Here is a 10,769-nt window from a genome sequence, read left to right on the forward strand (position 1 = left end):
ACTGATGCTGCCAGCCACAGAAACAGAAAAGAGACGTGGCCAGAACTCTTTTATCTTGAAACGGCCGGAGCGTCTCTGCTGTTCAAATGGCAGCCATAAATAGCCCTGCTATGAGGCACTGCTGCAGTCATTGGTGCTGTAGGGTTTAGTTTGAGGATCAAGACAGGGACTCCCTGTTCTCAGAGGGACCACCCTCACCTCCAATCTTTAATGCCTTGCAGTGTTAGTTTGGCCCAACAGCTGCCCAGCATTTGTAGATACTCACAGTATTCCTTTGGGGCACAACTCAGCAAAGCTGTGGGTCCCTGCAGAGTGCTAGGGTCACCTCTGCTCACAACGAGAGCAGGATCAAGACTTTGCCTCTTCCAGACACTTGCTGACCCAGCCTCGTCTGCATCACCCACTGTGTACAGCCCTGCATGACCTGTTCCCTTGGGCTGCCTTGGCTCTGTCTCAGGGTCTGCAGGAAAGGGCAATCTCACAGGGGCCACGCTGCCCAGATAGCAAAAGGAGCCCCAGAACAGAGGAGGTGCTTCAAAAGGAAGAATCAGTCCATCAGTCCTTCTTTGGCCTACCTTGGCTCATTACATGCCCATTATTGATGCAGTGCCTTTAAATGGTTATCACCTATAAAAGGTCTTCAATTCTTGAGAAGACAGCAGTCTTCATACGGTATAATGGATAACAAAATCTGGAAAAAACAGACAAAACCCCATAACCTACAGTTCACTTCTGCCCAGCAGTTCTGCAGCAGCGCCTTCAGACCTGGTACACCCCCCAAGCAGACAGTTTTCCTCACACATCATGGTCAAGCGTGATTCTAGAGGGAGATGGATGTGTGCTGAGTCTTTGCAGCCTGGTTTGGGGCTATTACTGTAGAGAACCCTCTGCAGTGTTTAGACACCAACTTTGGTAGCTGAAAGATCTCTCTGAGCCACTCACAAAGGCTTGATCCCTCTCTCCAGTAATTTATCAGCAACTATCTTCCTCTCTTCTGTTCTTTTCCATAAAAGCAGCTTCAGAAGTTGGGTGAGCAATGAAGGTGTTGCTACACAGCTCTGGAGTGTGCAGGAAGATCTGTGTTATCCAACTTGAAAGGCAAAAAGCATCAAAAGCCTGCTGGCTAGCCGTTCACTTTTTCCCTCCCGCTCTCAAATAGTTTTCAGTCTTCACGGTGAAGGAGGAGAGATTTTTCTCTCCACAGCTCTTTATTATTGTTGGATTTCTGCAGCATCGTAAAAAAGGCATTTATACTTGACAAGAACCATTGCTGCTCAAGAAACGGGAAGAGCTAGCGGAGGGGAGGCGCTGGGCGGGGAGGGCAGCATCACAACTCTCAGCAAGGATTACCTGCTATAACAGCAGCACCGGAGAATGCCATAAACCCAAATCTCATTAAAGAGCTGCAGCCCAATAGTTTTGATCCTCAGATCAAAGAGCAAGACAGGATGGGTTTTTTCTCTGTCTCAGCTGCAAACAACATTTGGCTCTCAGTTGCCTTTTTGTAAATGTGGAGTGAGGAGACTGAGGACTGAATTTCCTCAAGGAAGACAAGACGTTTTTTCTTTCAGTTACTTATACTCTGTAACTGGCTGAGCTTGCTGAACACATTTCTAGTCCGTACTTGCTTTTTACAGCCTTTTTGCTTCAGGTTGCAACGATGGGCACTGACAGCAGGGAGATTTTTGAGAGAACATCTTTAACTGCCCCATGAAAAGTCTGCTGGGCTACCATCAGTCAAACAAATCAGCATTTTGGATTCACCTACCTGTCGCCTATCTCAGCTTCAGCAGGGCTTTTGCTGCTGTCTTCTGAAACATCTTTATTGACAAATTGATCAGGTATGGACTAGATAAGTAGGTGAGGCAGACTGAAGGCAGCCTGATTAGCAGCTCCAAATCCAGCTGGAGAACAGTGACTAGTGGTATAGCCCAAGGTTGATACTGGGACCAGTACTGTTTAGTATCTTCATTAATGATCTGGTAATGGGACAGAGTGCATCCTCAGCAGGCTGGCACTGGGAGGAGCGGCTGATACACCAGAGGGCTGTGCCTCACCAATCAGAGTGTCCTCAATGGGCTGGAGAAATGAGCTGACCGGAATACCAGGGAGTTCAGCCAAGGGAAATGCAAAGTCCTGAACACGGGGGCAGATAACCCTCAGGATCAGAACAGGCTCGGGGCCAATCAAGTGGAAAGCAGTCTGGGGATCCTGGTGGACAAGCTGTGCCCTTGCGGAGAAGGCAGTCCACAGCATCCTGGGCTGCATTAGGCAGAGCATGGCTGTCAGATCAAAGGAGCAACCCTTCCCCTGTGCTCAGCACTGGTGAGACACATCTGCAGTGCTGCATCCAGTGCTGGGCTCCCCAGTAGAAGAGACATGGACATACTGGAGGGAGTCCTGTGAAGGGCTACAAAGATGATGAAGGAAGTCTGTTATGGAGAAATTGCACACATTGCTTCGATGTGACGGAGACAGAATCAGCAGCAGGTGGCTACAAGAGTCAAGCTGGAGAGAGAAAAGGGTGCTGTGAAAGGATGCACACACAGGTGTTTGTTGGCAAAAACCCTGCACCGTTACCAGAACAGGTTTCAGACTGGGAGGTTAGAGTCATGCAAATCTTATCCAAGGGATGCTTGGCTAAACATTCAAAATTAGCCAAAGCTTTGCAAATCTTTTTTATGAAGGGGGTTTCAAGAAAAATATATTGTAAAGCAATTATGATTTTGTTTCTCATTTTAAATATGGGAAGGGGGCAAGATTCTGCCAATGTAAATTTTACGAATTGCTGTTCAGTTTTATTCAGCAGCCTCTTCAGAGTTGCATGACTTGTTGAAATCACATTCAACACATCATTTTAGGACTCTCTTCAGATCTCAGAGATAGCAATTTCACAGGAATTGTGATTTGAAGTTGCATATGTTAAGAAACAACATCCAGTGCCGTACAACATGTAGCATACAAAGCCCATTTATCAGTGAACAACAATAATGAATGACAGCACAGCTCATCAGTTACCATGCGGTATTCCTCCAGTCTTTATGGGGAGGAAATAACAGGCTCAGAAGGGAAATTAGACAGGACATTGGAGTTAACACCATCATTTCAGAAACATGTCACTCTTCAGCAGTTGCCAGGACCTCACGCAGGGTCAAACAGACAGACACAGGTCAAGGTTTTCCTTGCTTCTCAGCTCACCACCTAGATCTACAACTTTGCCAAAATTTTACTTTGATAGAAAGATATTAGCTATGGCAATATTTTTTTCCCCCATGGGAAAAGAAATCACTTTGTCTAATAAGATGTCATGTACTCTAAAATATGTCATTTTAAAAAACGAGTTCTGAGCCTCCCACAGTTAAACCAAAAATCTTCAATGAAAGTCTATTTTTATCTATTAAAAAGCTCCTGATCAGCTTCAGTTCTCAACTGTCCAGAGATTCAGAATCTAGCCGTTACTTTATAAGCTAGATACCGTTGACATTTGAAATAATATGTGATATTATTTCATATAGAAGGTGGCATTTTCAGTCATAAAATGGCTAATTGGAGAGCAAGCTCAGATCATCAAAGGTAAGCATTCCCCAAAACTGTCAATTCAGAGGCAAATTACTCCTTGTTCACTAGTTTATGCAGTGGTGGCACAAGGGGGGAAGTGGCAAGTCCTTCATCGAGACAATGAAATTTCTTCTTTTATGAAAACTGCACACATTTTTACTTCATTCTGTCAGTCATCAATAACTACCACTGCTTCGGAGTTGTCTGTGGACTTTTTGCCCGAACACAAGCCTATGGTTGCGCTTCTGGGATCCATCTGGCAGGATCACAGCTCAGCACTATACAGGCAAGCAGCTGGATTTGTAACATGGTCACTGTCACCTGCCTCCTCTCACAGATTTCTGGTACTCCAAGTTGCCTTTTTCTTTCCTCTCCAAACTAGCAGTAGCTGGATCTGCTAACAAAACAACACACTTTCCCTTCTAAGCTATTACTGAACTAGACTGTTCTCCCTAGATCAAAAGCAGCTCTGTTCCTGATTTCAGCTATAGAGATCTTTAGGGTTATTGGCTCGATTAAGGCAGTGAAAAGGACAGCCAGCTACCTCGCCAGCCTTCCTTCCTCGATTTGGTTTTATTCTGCAGAAGCCATGGCCAACTAGTGGCCCTTGGGGATGACCAGGAACGCTCTGAATTAAATCCTGTACGCACCCGGGTGGCAGCCTGGGTCTGGGATGCACCTTTTCCAACAGCATCTCCCATTGCAGGCTCCTCTGCTGATCAAACCTTCAGACACACAGAAGCACTGGTTCAGGAAGACTTTCAAAACCACATCGCAACCCCCTCAGATGTGCAAAAAGGTTGCTCAGCCTGGGCTCTGGAAGGAGACAGTGCTCCTGCCTGGATCCAGAAAAGCTGTAAGCACACACAACTTCCTGCTGGTCCCTGTTGCTGCTGTCACACATCAGAAGCCACACAGGTTTTTGCTGCTGTGTCTGCATGTGGTCTACAGAAACAGGGTGTGTAACCTCTGAGGACACATCAGTACCATCCTCACTCTTTAAGTTCAGGTGCTCTCATAGCCAGGCTTCCTCCAGCTGTTAACACTGGGCCTGCAAGTTCCTGGCAGACAGCTTCAGGAGATGCCCTAGGAACACCTGTAGGTTGAAGCTTTACCGTCAGCATGTCAGCCTTTAGAGTCAAGGGAAGACAGATTAAGTTTTTGTCCCGCTGTAACAAATTCCTGCAGTTCCACTGTTCCCACGCCCTGGTCTTCTGCTGGTTAAGTTTTCAAAATTCCTGTGATTTCAAATGCGTAATTAGAATTGTCAAAGGGCAACAGAGAAGCATGCCATGCAGTAGTTCTCCTCTATTAGTTTCCTCCTTTGCTTTCTTTCCATTGTGGATGTTTAAGACGGCAACTGGCCAGCCAGGCCAAAGGTGTCTCAGTGGTTATGCTAAAGCAAAGCTGAGATCAAAGACATTTCAAAGCTGTTGTTGAGCATGTTTTGAGTATGCCCTAAGGTTGAAACTTCAGTAAGACAAAGGTCAACATAACCCTAGCATAACCCTCGTCTCCAGCAGACAATATGCTTGGCTGGATTGGACAAAAGGTTTCGGTTTGCCCCATGCAATATTTTGATTGTATATTTTGATTGTACCACCGTGTTAAACACAGGCATGTTCAGAATTCATCATAAAAACAATATACAAGGGAAAGATCAACCAAACACTTTCATTCCTGTAGGAAGATATTCCTGCCATTAAGTATCTTTATTGGCAATCTGGAAAAAAAACAGAAAATCACTGCTGAGAATGTTTGGAGATGACACAAAAATTGGTGAGACAGTTAATGAGGGAAATGATTGGTTAGATAAGGTGAACTGGGTCACTTCGCTAAAATCACTGGAATTTAAAGATCAGCTTTCATACAGGAAGGAAAACTAAAAGCAAAGAGGAGAGGTCATATATAAAAGGGGAATATATGCTGAAGTTCATAACACTGGAAAATTGCAGCACAGCAATGGCAAACTACCAACTGAGTTTTTGTTTACAGCCTAATGCTGGAGCTGTAATAAGTCAAATTTGACCCCAAAAAAGTAATAGAATACCAACATTGTGTGCTGTAACAAGGGTGGATTCGCAGTTCTGTAGAAAGTTTATATGTCTTCATATCAAAGTTAAATTTCCAAAATTCAAAAACAGAACAGAAAAAATTGAAGTTCATAAAACACACCTTGGAATAACTGAAGAAATTCAGTGTATTTATTTAAGGGAAGACACAGAGGTGATTTGACCAAAGACTGCAAGCACCTCTCTGTGGAACAGACTTCCAGCGGAGGCTGCCCCTATTCCTGCCACGATCCTGAGGTCAGAAGCAGAAGGTACCAAAATTGCAACTAGCAAAAGGCAAAAAGCTTGAAAATGGTAGTAAAGAAACATTAAGATTACCAGGAGTTTCAGTCATCCTACCAGCCTAAATCATGAGCAAACAAGATGATTTCACTGGGACATAACCCCTACACAGCTCAGACTAAGAGCATAATTTTTCCTTTGATCAGAACAAGTACTGTTAAGGATGCAACACTCCTCTTACTGGAAACTTAATTCACTCACGTAGGGCTAAATATTTACAGTCATTCACCAAATGTAAAGAAAACCAATAAACAAAGATGATGAAAGAGGATAGGGAAACCCATAGTCTGTGTAGCTCTAACCTACAGTGGATTTTGCGCTCCATATATGGTAAATTTTAATCTCAGCAAGAAAGTCCCATCTGTGAGGGAGAGGTGGCACAGGCTATTGCAGAGGATGTGCAATGTTCTTTCCTCGGAGAGTTATTTTATTGTTTCCCCTATAAAAGGTCTTCAGGCTCAAGCACGTGACAGCCCTGCATGTGCAGGAACAATGGGAGCCAGTCAGACATCCCGTATAAATCTGTTCAGAGACTTCTGGTAATTAATTTCTTGGTGGGCCAATTCAGCACCAGCGTGCCTTGGCCGTTGGCCACTAAGACACACTCGGTGAAACCAACAACTAGTGCTCAGCAGAATTCCTGTATAAAACCAGCACAGTGTGTCGGGTCACCAGAAAACAAACAGCTTTTCTGAGTAACTGCTTCTTCCTCAGCAGATTGATCTTTTATTCTAAAAAAAAAAAAAGATCATTTAAGGTCAAGATGAAACTGAGATGTTTCCCTGTGCTCTGGAGAGGGAACTGCTCCTTGCTCTCAGCTGACAGCCCTCAATATCACATTATATTGTCTGTGCTGCCGTAATTGTGGAAAACCCTGTCAAGAGGAAAGACTGGAAATGGACCACTCTGGCATTCCGCACAAATATGCACTTAGAGCACTCACCCCACGCAGCAGCGAGGTACCTGATCCATACGAGCACTCCAAGCTAGTGCCAGCTGACGGACAATCCCCCCAGTACTGCTTCCACCCTGTGAACAGCACCCACTTACGTTCACCAACAGAAACGTGTCATTTCAGATACATCAAAATTACCAGTTTTGACATAATTTGTGATTTTTCGTGGAACCTGGCTTCATGTACAAAAAATGCTCCAATACTCCACTTTTCAGCAGCTAAATTTTGATTAGTTTGTCTCCATTGCTGCTTAACAAAAACTTCACATTTACAGAGACAAACTCATTCTGCACCTAGGGCAAGGGTGACTGGCTGTGGCGGATGGAAAATTTCAACTCCAGACTTGATAACTTTCTGTAGTTTCAGACCCAGTAAGAGTCATGGCCATGGCAGTCACAGCAGCAGGATAAAAGGTCCCTGGAGAAAGCTTCCTTTGTATTAGCGAACACTTTTTACCTCCTTTCATGCTGGTAACAACAGCAGTCAGTGAACCCAGAGACAGGGGCTGCTGGAAGGGTTCGTTGGGCTTGGCAGAGAATGTTTTTGTGTTTCAAATCTCACCATTGTTTTGGATACTGTGAGTCCAACAAGGGGTGAAAGACACATTTCCCACAGGGTGAATGCAGGTCGAGTGGACTTGAAGCTAAGCCTGAGTGGGTGTTGAAGAGGCAGAGGAGCAGCAGACCAGAAGCCCCAGCATCCTTGCATTAGTTTTACACCAGCGCTGCCCACTCCCAGCAGGGTCCTTGTATAAATGAGGGTACCCTTGCAATCAGACCGTGTGTCCTTTGCGGGAGGGGAGTGGGAGCCAGCAGGAAGCATCAGTCAAAATCAAAGTTAGCTGAATGTGTAACTACAGTAATTACCAAGATGCATTTCTGCTGCCATTAACTCCAGCAGGGTCTGGCTGCTGCAACATCCCCTCTGCCTCCTTGCCTAAACACACACTTGGAAGACAGGCATGCATAGAAATGAAGTGACATGGGACCAAGAGGTCACTGTCAGCTTACAGCTCACATGCAGGGAGCACTTGTAACAAGGGGGATGTCTGCTGTAGGAAAACTCCTGCTTTAAGCTCGAGGCTGAGGGTGCTTATGGCCTCCCCTCAGCTCAGATGCAGTAACTTTAATTTTACATGGCTGTGAAGCCACGACCAGCTGGGCTCGTCTCATCAAACAAGTAGAAATCACCCATTTCTCATCTAGGTCCACAGCCGCTGGGTGCAGGGTCTGGCACAGCTTGCTTTTAGCTGGACACCGAATCTCAGTGGTCTTCCAGTGAATTAGTTATTCCAGTGACTTGCTTTGAGTACCTACATGGACGAAGGCTGTGTCCATGAAGGCTAGGACTAGGAACAGGGACACAGATAAAAGAATGTGCAGTTTTCTTTTGGAGAAAAACGTCATTCAATTAACCTTCAGACAGCAGGTGTTGTATCAAAGAACAGAATTTTGTAAGCCACATATGAGTTTGCTATGAGCCTGATTCAGGCTCCCATGTATTATACCATGACAATAGATTTTTACTTCTAGAGCCAAACAACAGAGTAATATAGCTTCAAGTGAACACAGTGGCTAAGAGGTAATTTAATCTCAGGCTTCATTAGTTCAGCTATTGTATGAAACAGGTAACAGATGCAGGAGAATAGACAGAAAACATAGTCTCTCCCTGCCTGCCATCTGTGTGAATAAGCATGTGGGGAGCTTGAAAATTCACTCCACCCCATTCACAGAGAGTCCTCGTGGGCTTGTAAAACTCCTTCTCTGTTAGTTCACCAACCAGCTTTTCTCACACCGGAGCTTTTCTTGCGGTGGTTTCCCATTAATGCCATGTTCACCATCGCTCCATGTGTTCCCAGCGGGCATTCCCCCTAACACCGGCACTGCGGTAAACAGCAGTGCCCTTTGCTCAGGCTGTGGAGCAGGCAGGACCACAGACGTGGCATTACGAGAGGGAACTCTGCTCACATCCCGAGGATCCTGCTGCAGTAAAGCCATGCACTGACTGCTCTGAAATGCTTGCATGTACAGCAACCTCCACCTGCCTGGGACTCCCATTCTCATTTGCAAGGAACTACCTCAACCCCACATGCAGCTTTTTCTTGTTTCAGCTTGCCCCCAGTCTCTACACACAGAGCACATTCTCTTCTTGCTCGTATTTACCCAAATCCAAGATAACCCTTAAGGGTTCTAAATCCCTTCTTTCACGTATTGAGACTTCATGCTAAACACAGGGAATTCTGGGTTTCTGTTCTGTCTTTATGGCACACTAAGAGCTAGGTCTTACACCAGATTTTTGGCTCCGTGTCTTGAGCACTGAATTGGCCTGTTAGTTAGGAAGCTGGGCTCTACCTCTTCCCTTTTGAATCTGGGGGTGAGTCAGACTGCAGGCTCTCACAGACCAGGCTCTGGGGCAGGCCCCTTTGATTCATAAGCCTTCAGGAGCCCAGCAGTCCCTTCACCACAGTCAAAACAAGGAGAAGGCGTACGTCATGTCTCAGACCGCAGCCAAAGCCCACTGAATCACTGAATACATCAGAGAACAGACAGCTGCAGAGGACCATCTTCTCACCTGCTTGTAACACGACAGAAATAGAGGTAAATCCAGAGATCTAGCAGAAGACTGCCTCCCCAAAACACCTAATCACTCCAATTAACTATTTTCCTCTGTTCCAAACATTTAACTTTGATTCAGTGAAAGCTAGACATAATGACTCATAAAGGTAACAGTGAATTAGCAGAAGTCCTCAATGACATTGATAAATTTTCATTTTGATTTGACTGTCTTTCAAGTAGGCATCTGTTGCCTGCCCAGGTATTTAATAGCTTTGTGGTTTTCCAACGTTCACCACAGATTCCTCTCAAAACCCGGGCTCCTCAGCTAACAGAATATGGCTGGACACTCTGAAGCTACTGTAGATACTGCTCATCTTCCTGTCTCTTACCTCTGCCACCACTATGTCTCTGAAGGACACTCGTACTCCTTATCCTGGGTTTTGTCCATGTGCGTGTACCTGCATTTGATCGTTAAGAGACAGGAGGAGGTTGGGATCAACCAGTCACAGAAATAAGCAATAACCTTGTGTGAGCTCCCCTTATTCTGCCACGTGGAGATGTAAGGTCTGGGGAGGCTGCAGTGCTGGGCAGCAGCAGTAAACCACATTTCTCATTAATCATCATTCTGTAGCAGAATGAGTCCCTGTAGTCCCTGGCAGTTGGATTAGTGAGCACAATGAAGACAGAGGTGTCTGGCACCAAGTCCAGTTCTCTAGGGGAACATCATAACCCACTATTGTGGTTTGAACCCACCAACTAAGCACCATACAGCCGCTTGCTCATCCCTTCCTATCCACTGGGGAGGGGGAAAAGGAAAAAAGGTAAAAGTAAAGCCACAAGGGTTAAGGTAAGGAAAGTTCACTTGAACAAGACAAAGAGAGATCAAACAATAGTGACAACAATAATAAAGGGAGTGAGGTACAACACGCTGCTCATGGCTGCTGCTGCGCCATGCCTGAAACTGAGAGCCCTCTCCAGCTGGAGGGACCTCTCCCTTATGTATACTGGGTATAACATCAGTATGATATTGAATATCCCATTGGCTGGTTCAGTCCAGCTATCCTGACTGTGGAAATTAACCCTATCCTAGCCACACCCGGGACATCTACTGAAAATAAGGACATTTAGGACATTCACTTCAACAGGGCTGAAATCTCTCCCTCTTAATCCCCCAGCGTACTGTGTTTCTGCATCCACAAAATTAATCTCTCTGTGCTACTGCATTAAGTGCCTCTGTCTGGAACAGCACTCCCACACTCCTACTTCTCTCTTGCCTCACCCCATAATCACATAAGTGTTCTCCTGCTGGCACGGAAGCCTGCACACCTAGTGATTTCCTGCTTGGCA

The sequence above is a fragment of the Buceros rhinoceros genome, unplaced genomic scaffold, assembly GCF_000710305.1.
Source record: "Buceros rhinoceros silvestris isolate BGI_N320 unplaced genomic scaffold, ASM71030v1 scaffold7649, whole genome shotgun sequence".
Taxonomy (NCBI): Eukaryota; Metazoa; Chordata; class Aves; order Bucerotiformes; family Bucerotidae; genus Buceros; species Buceros rhinoceros.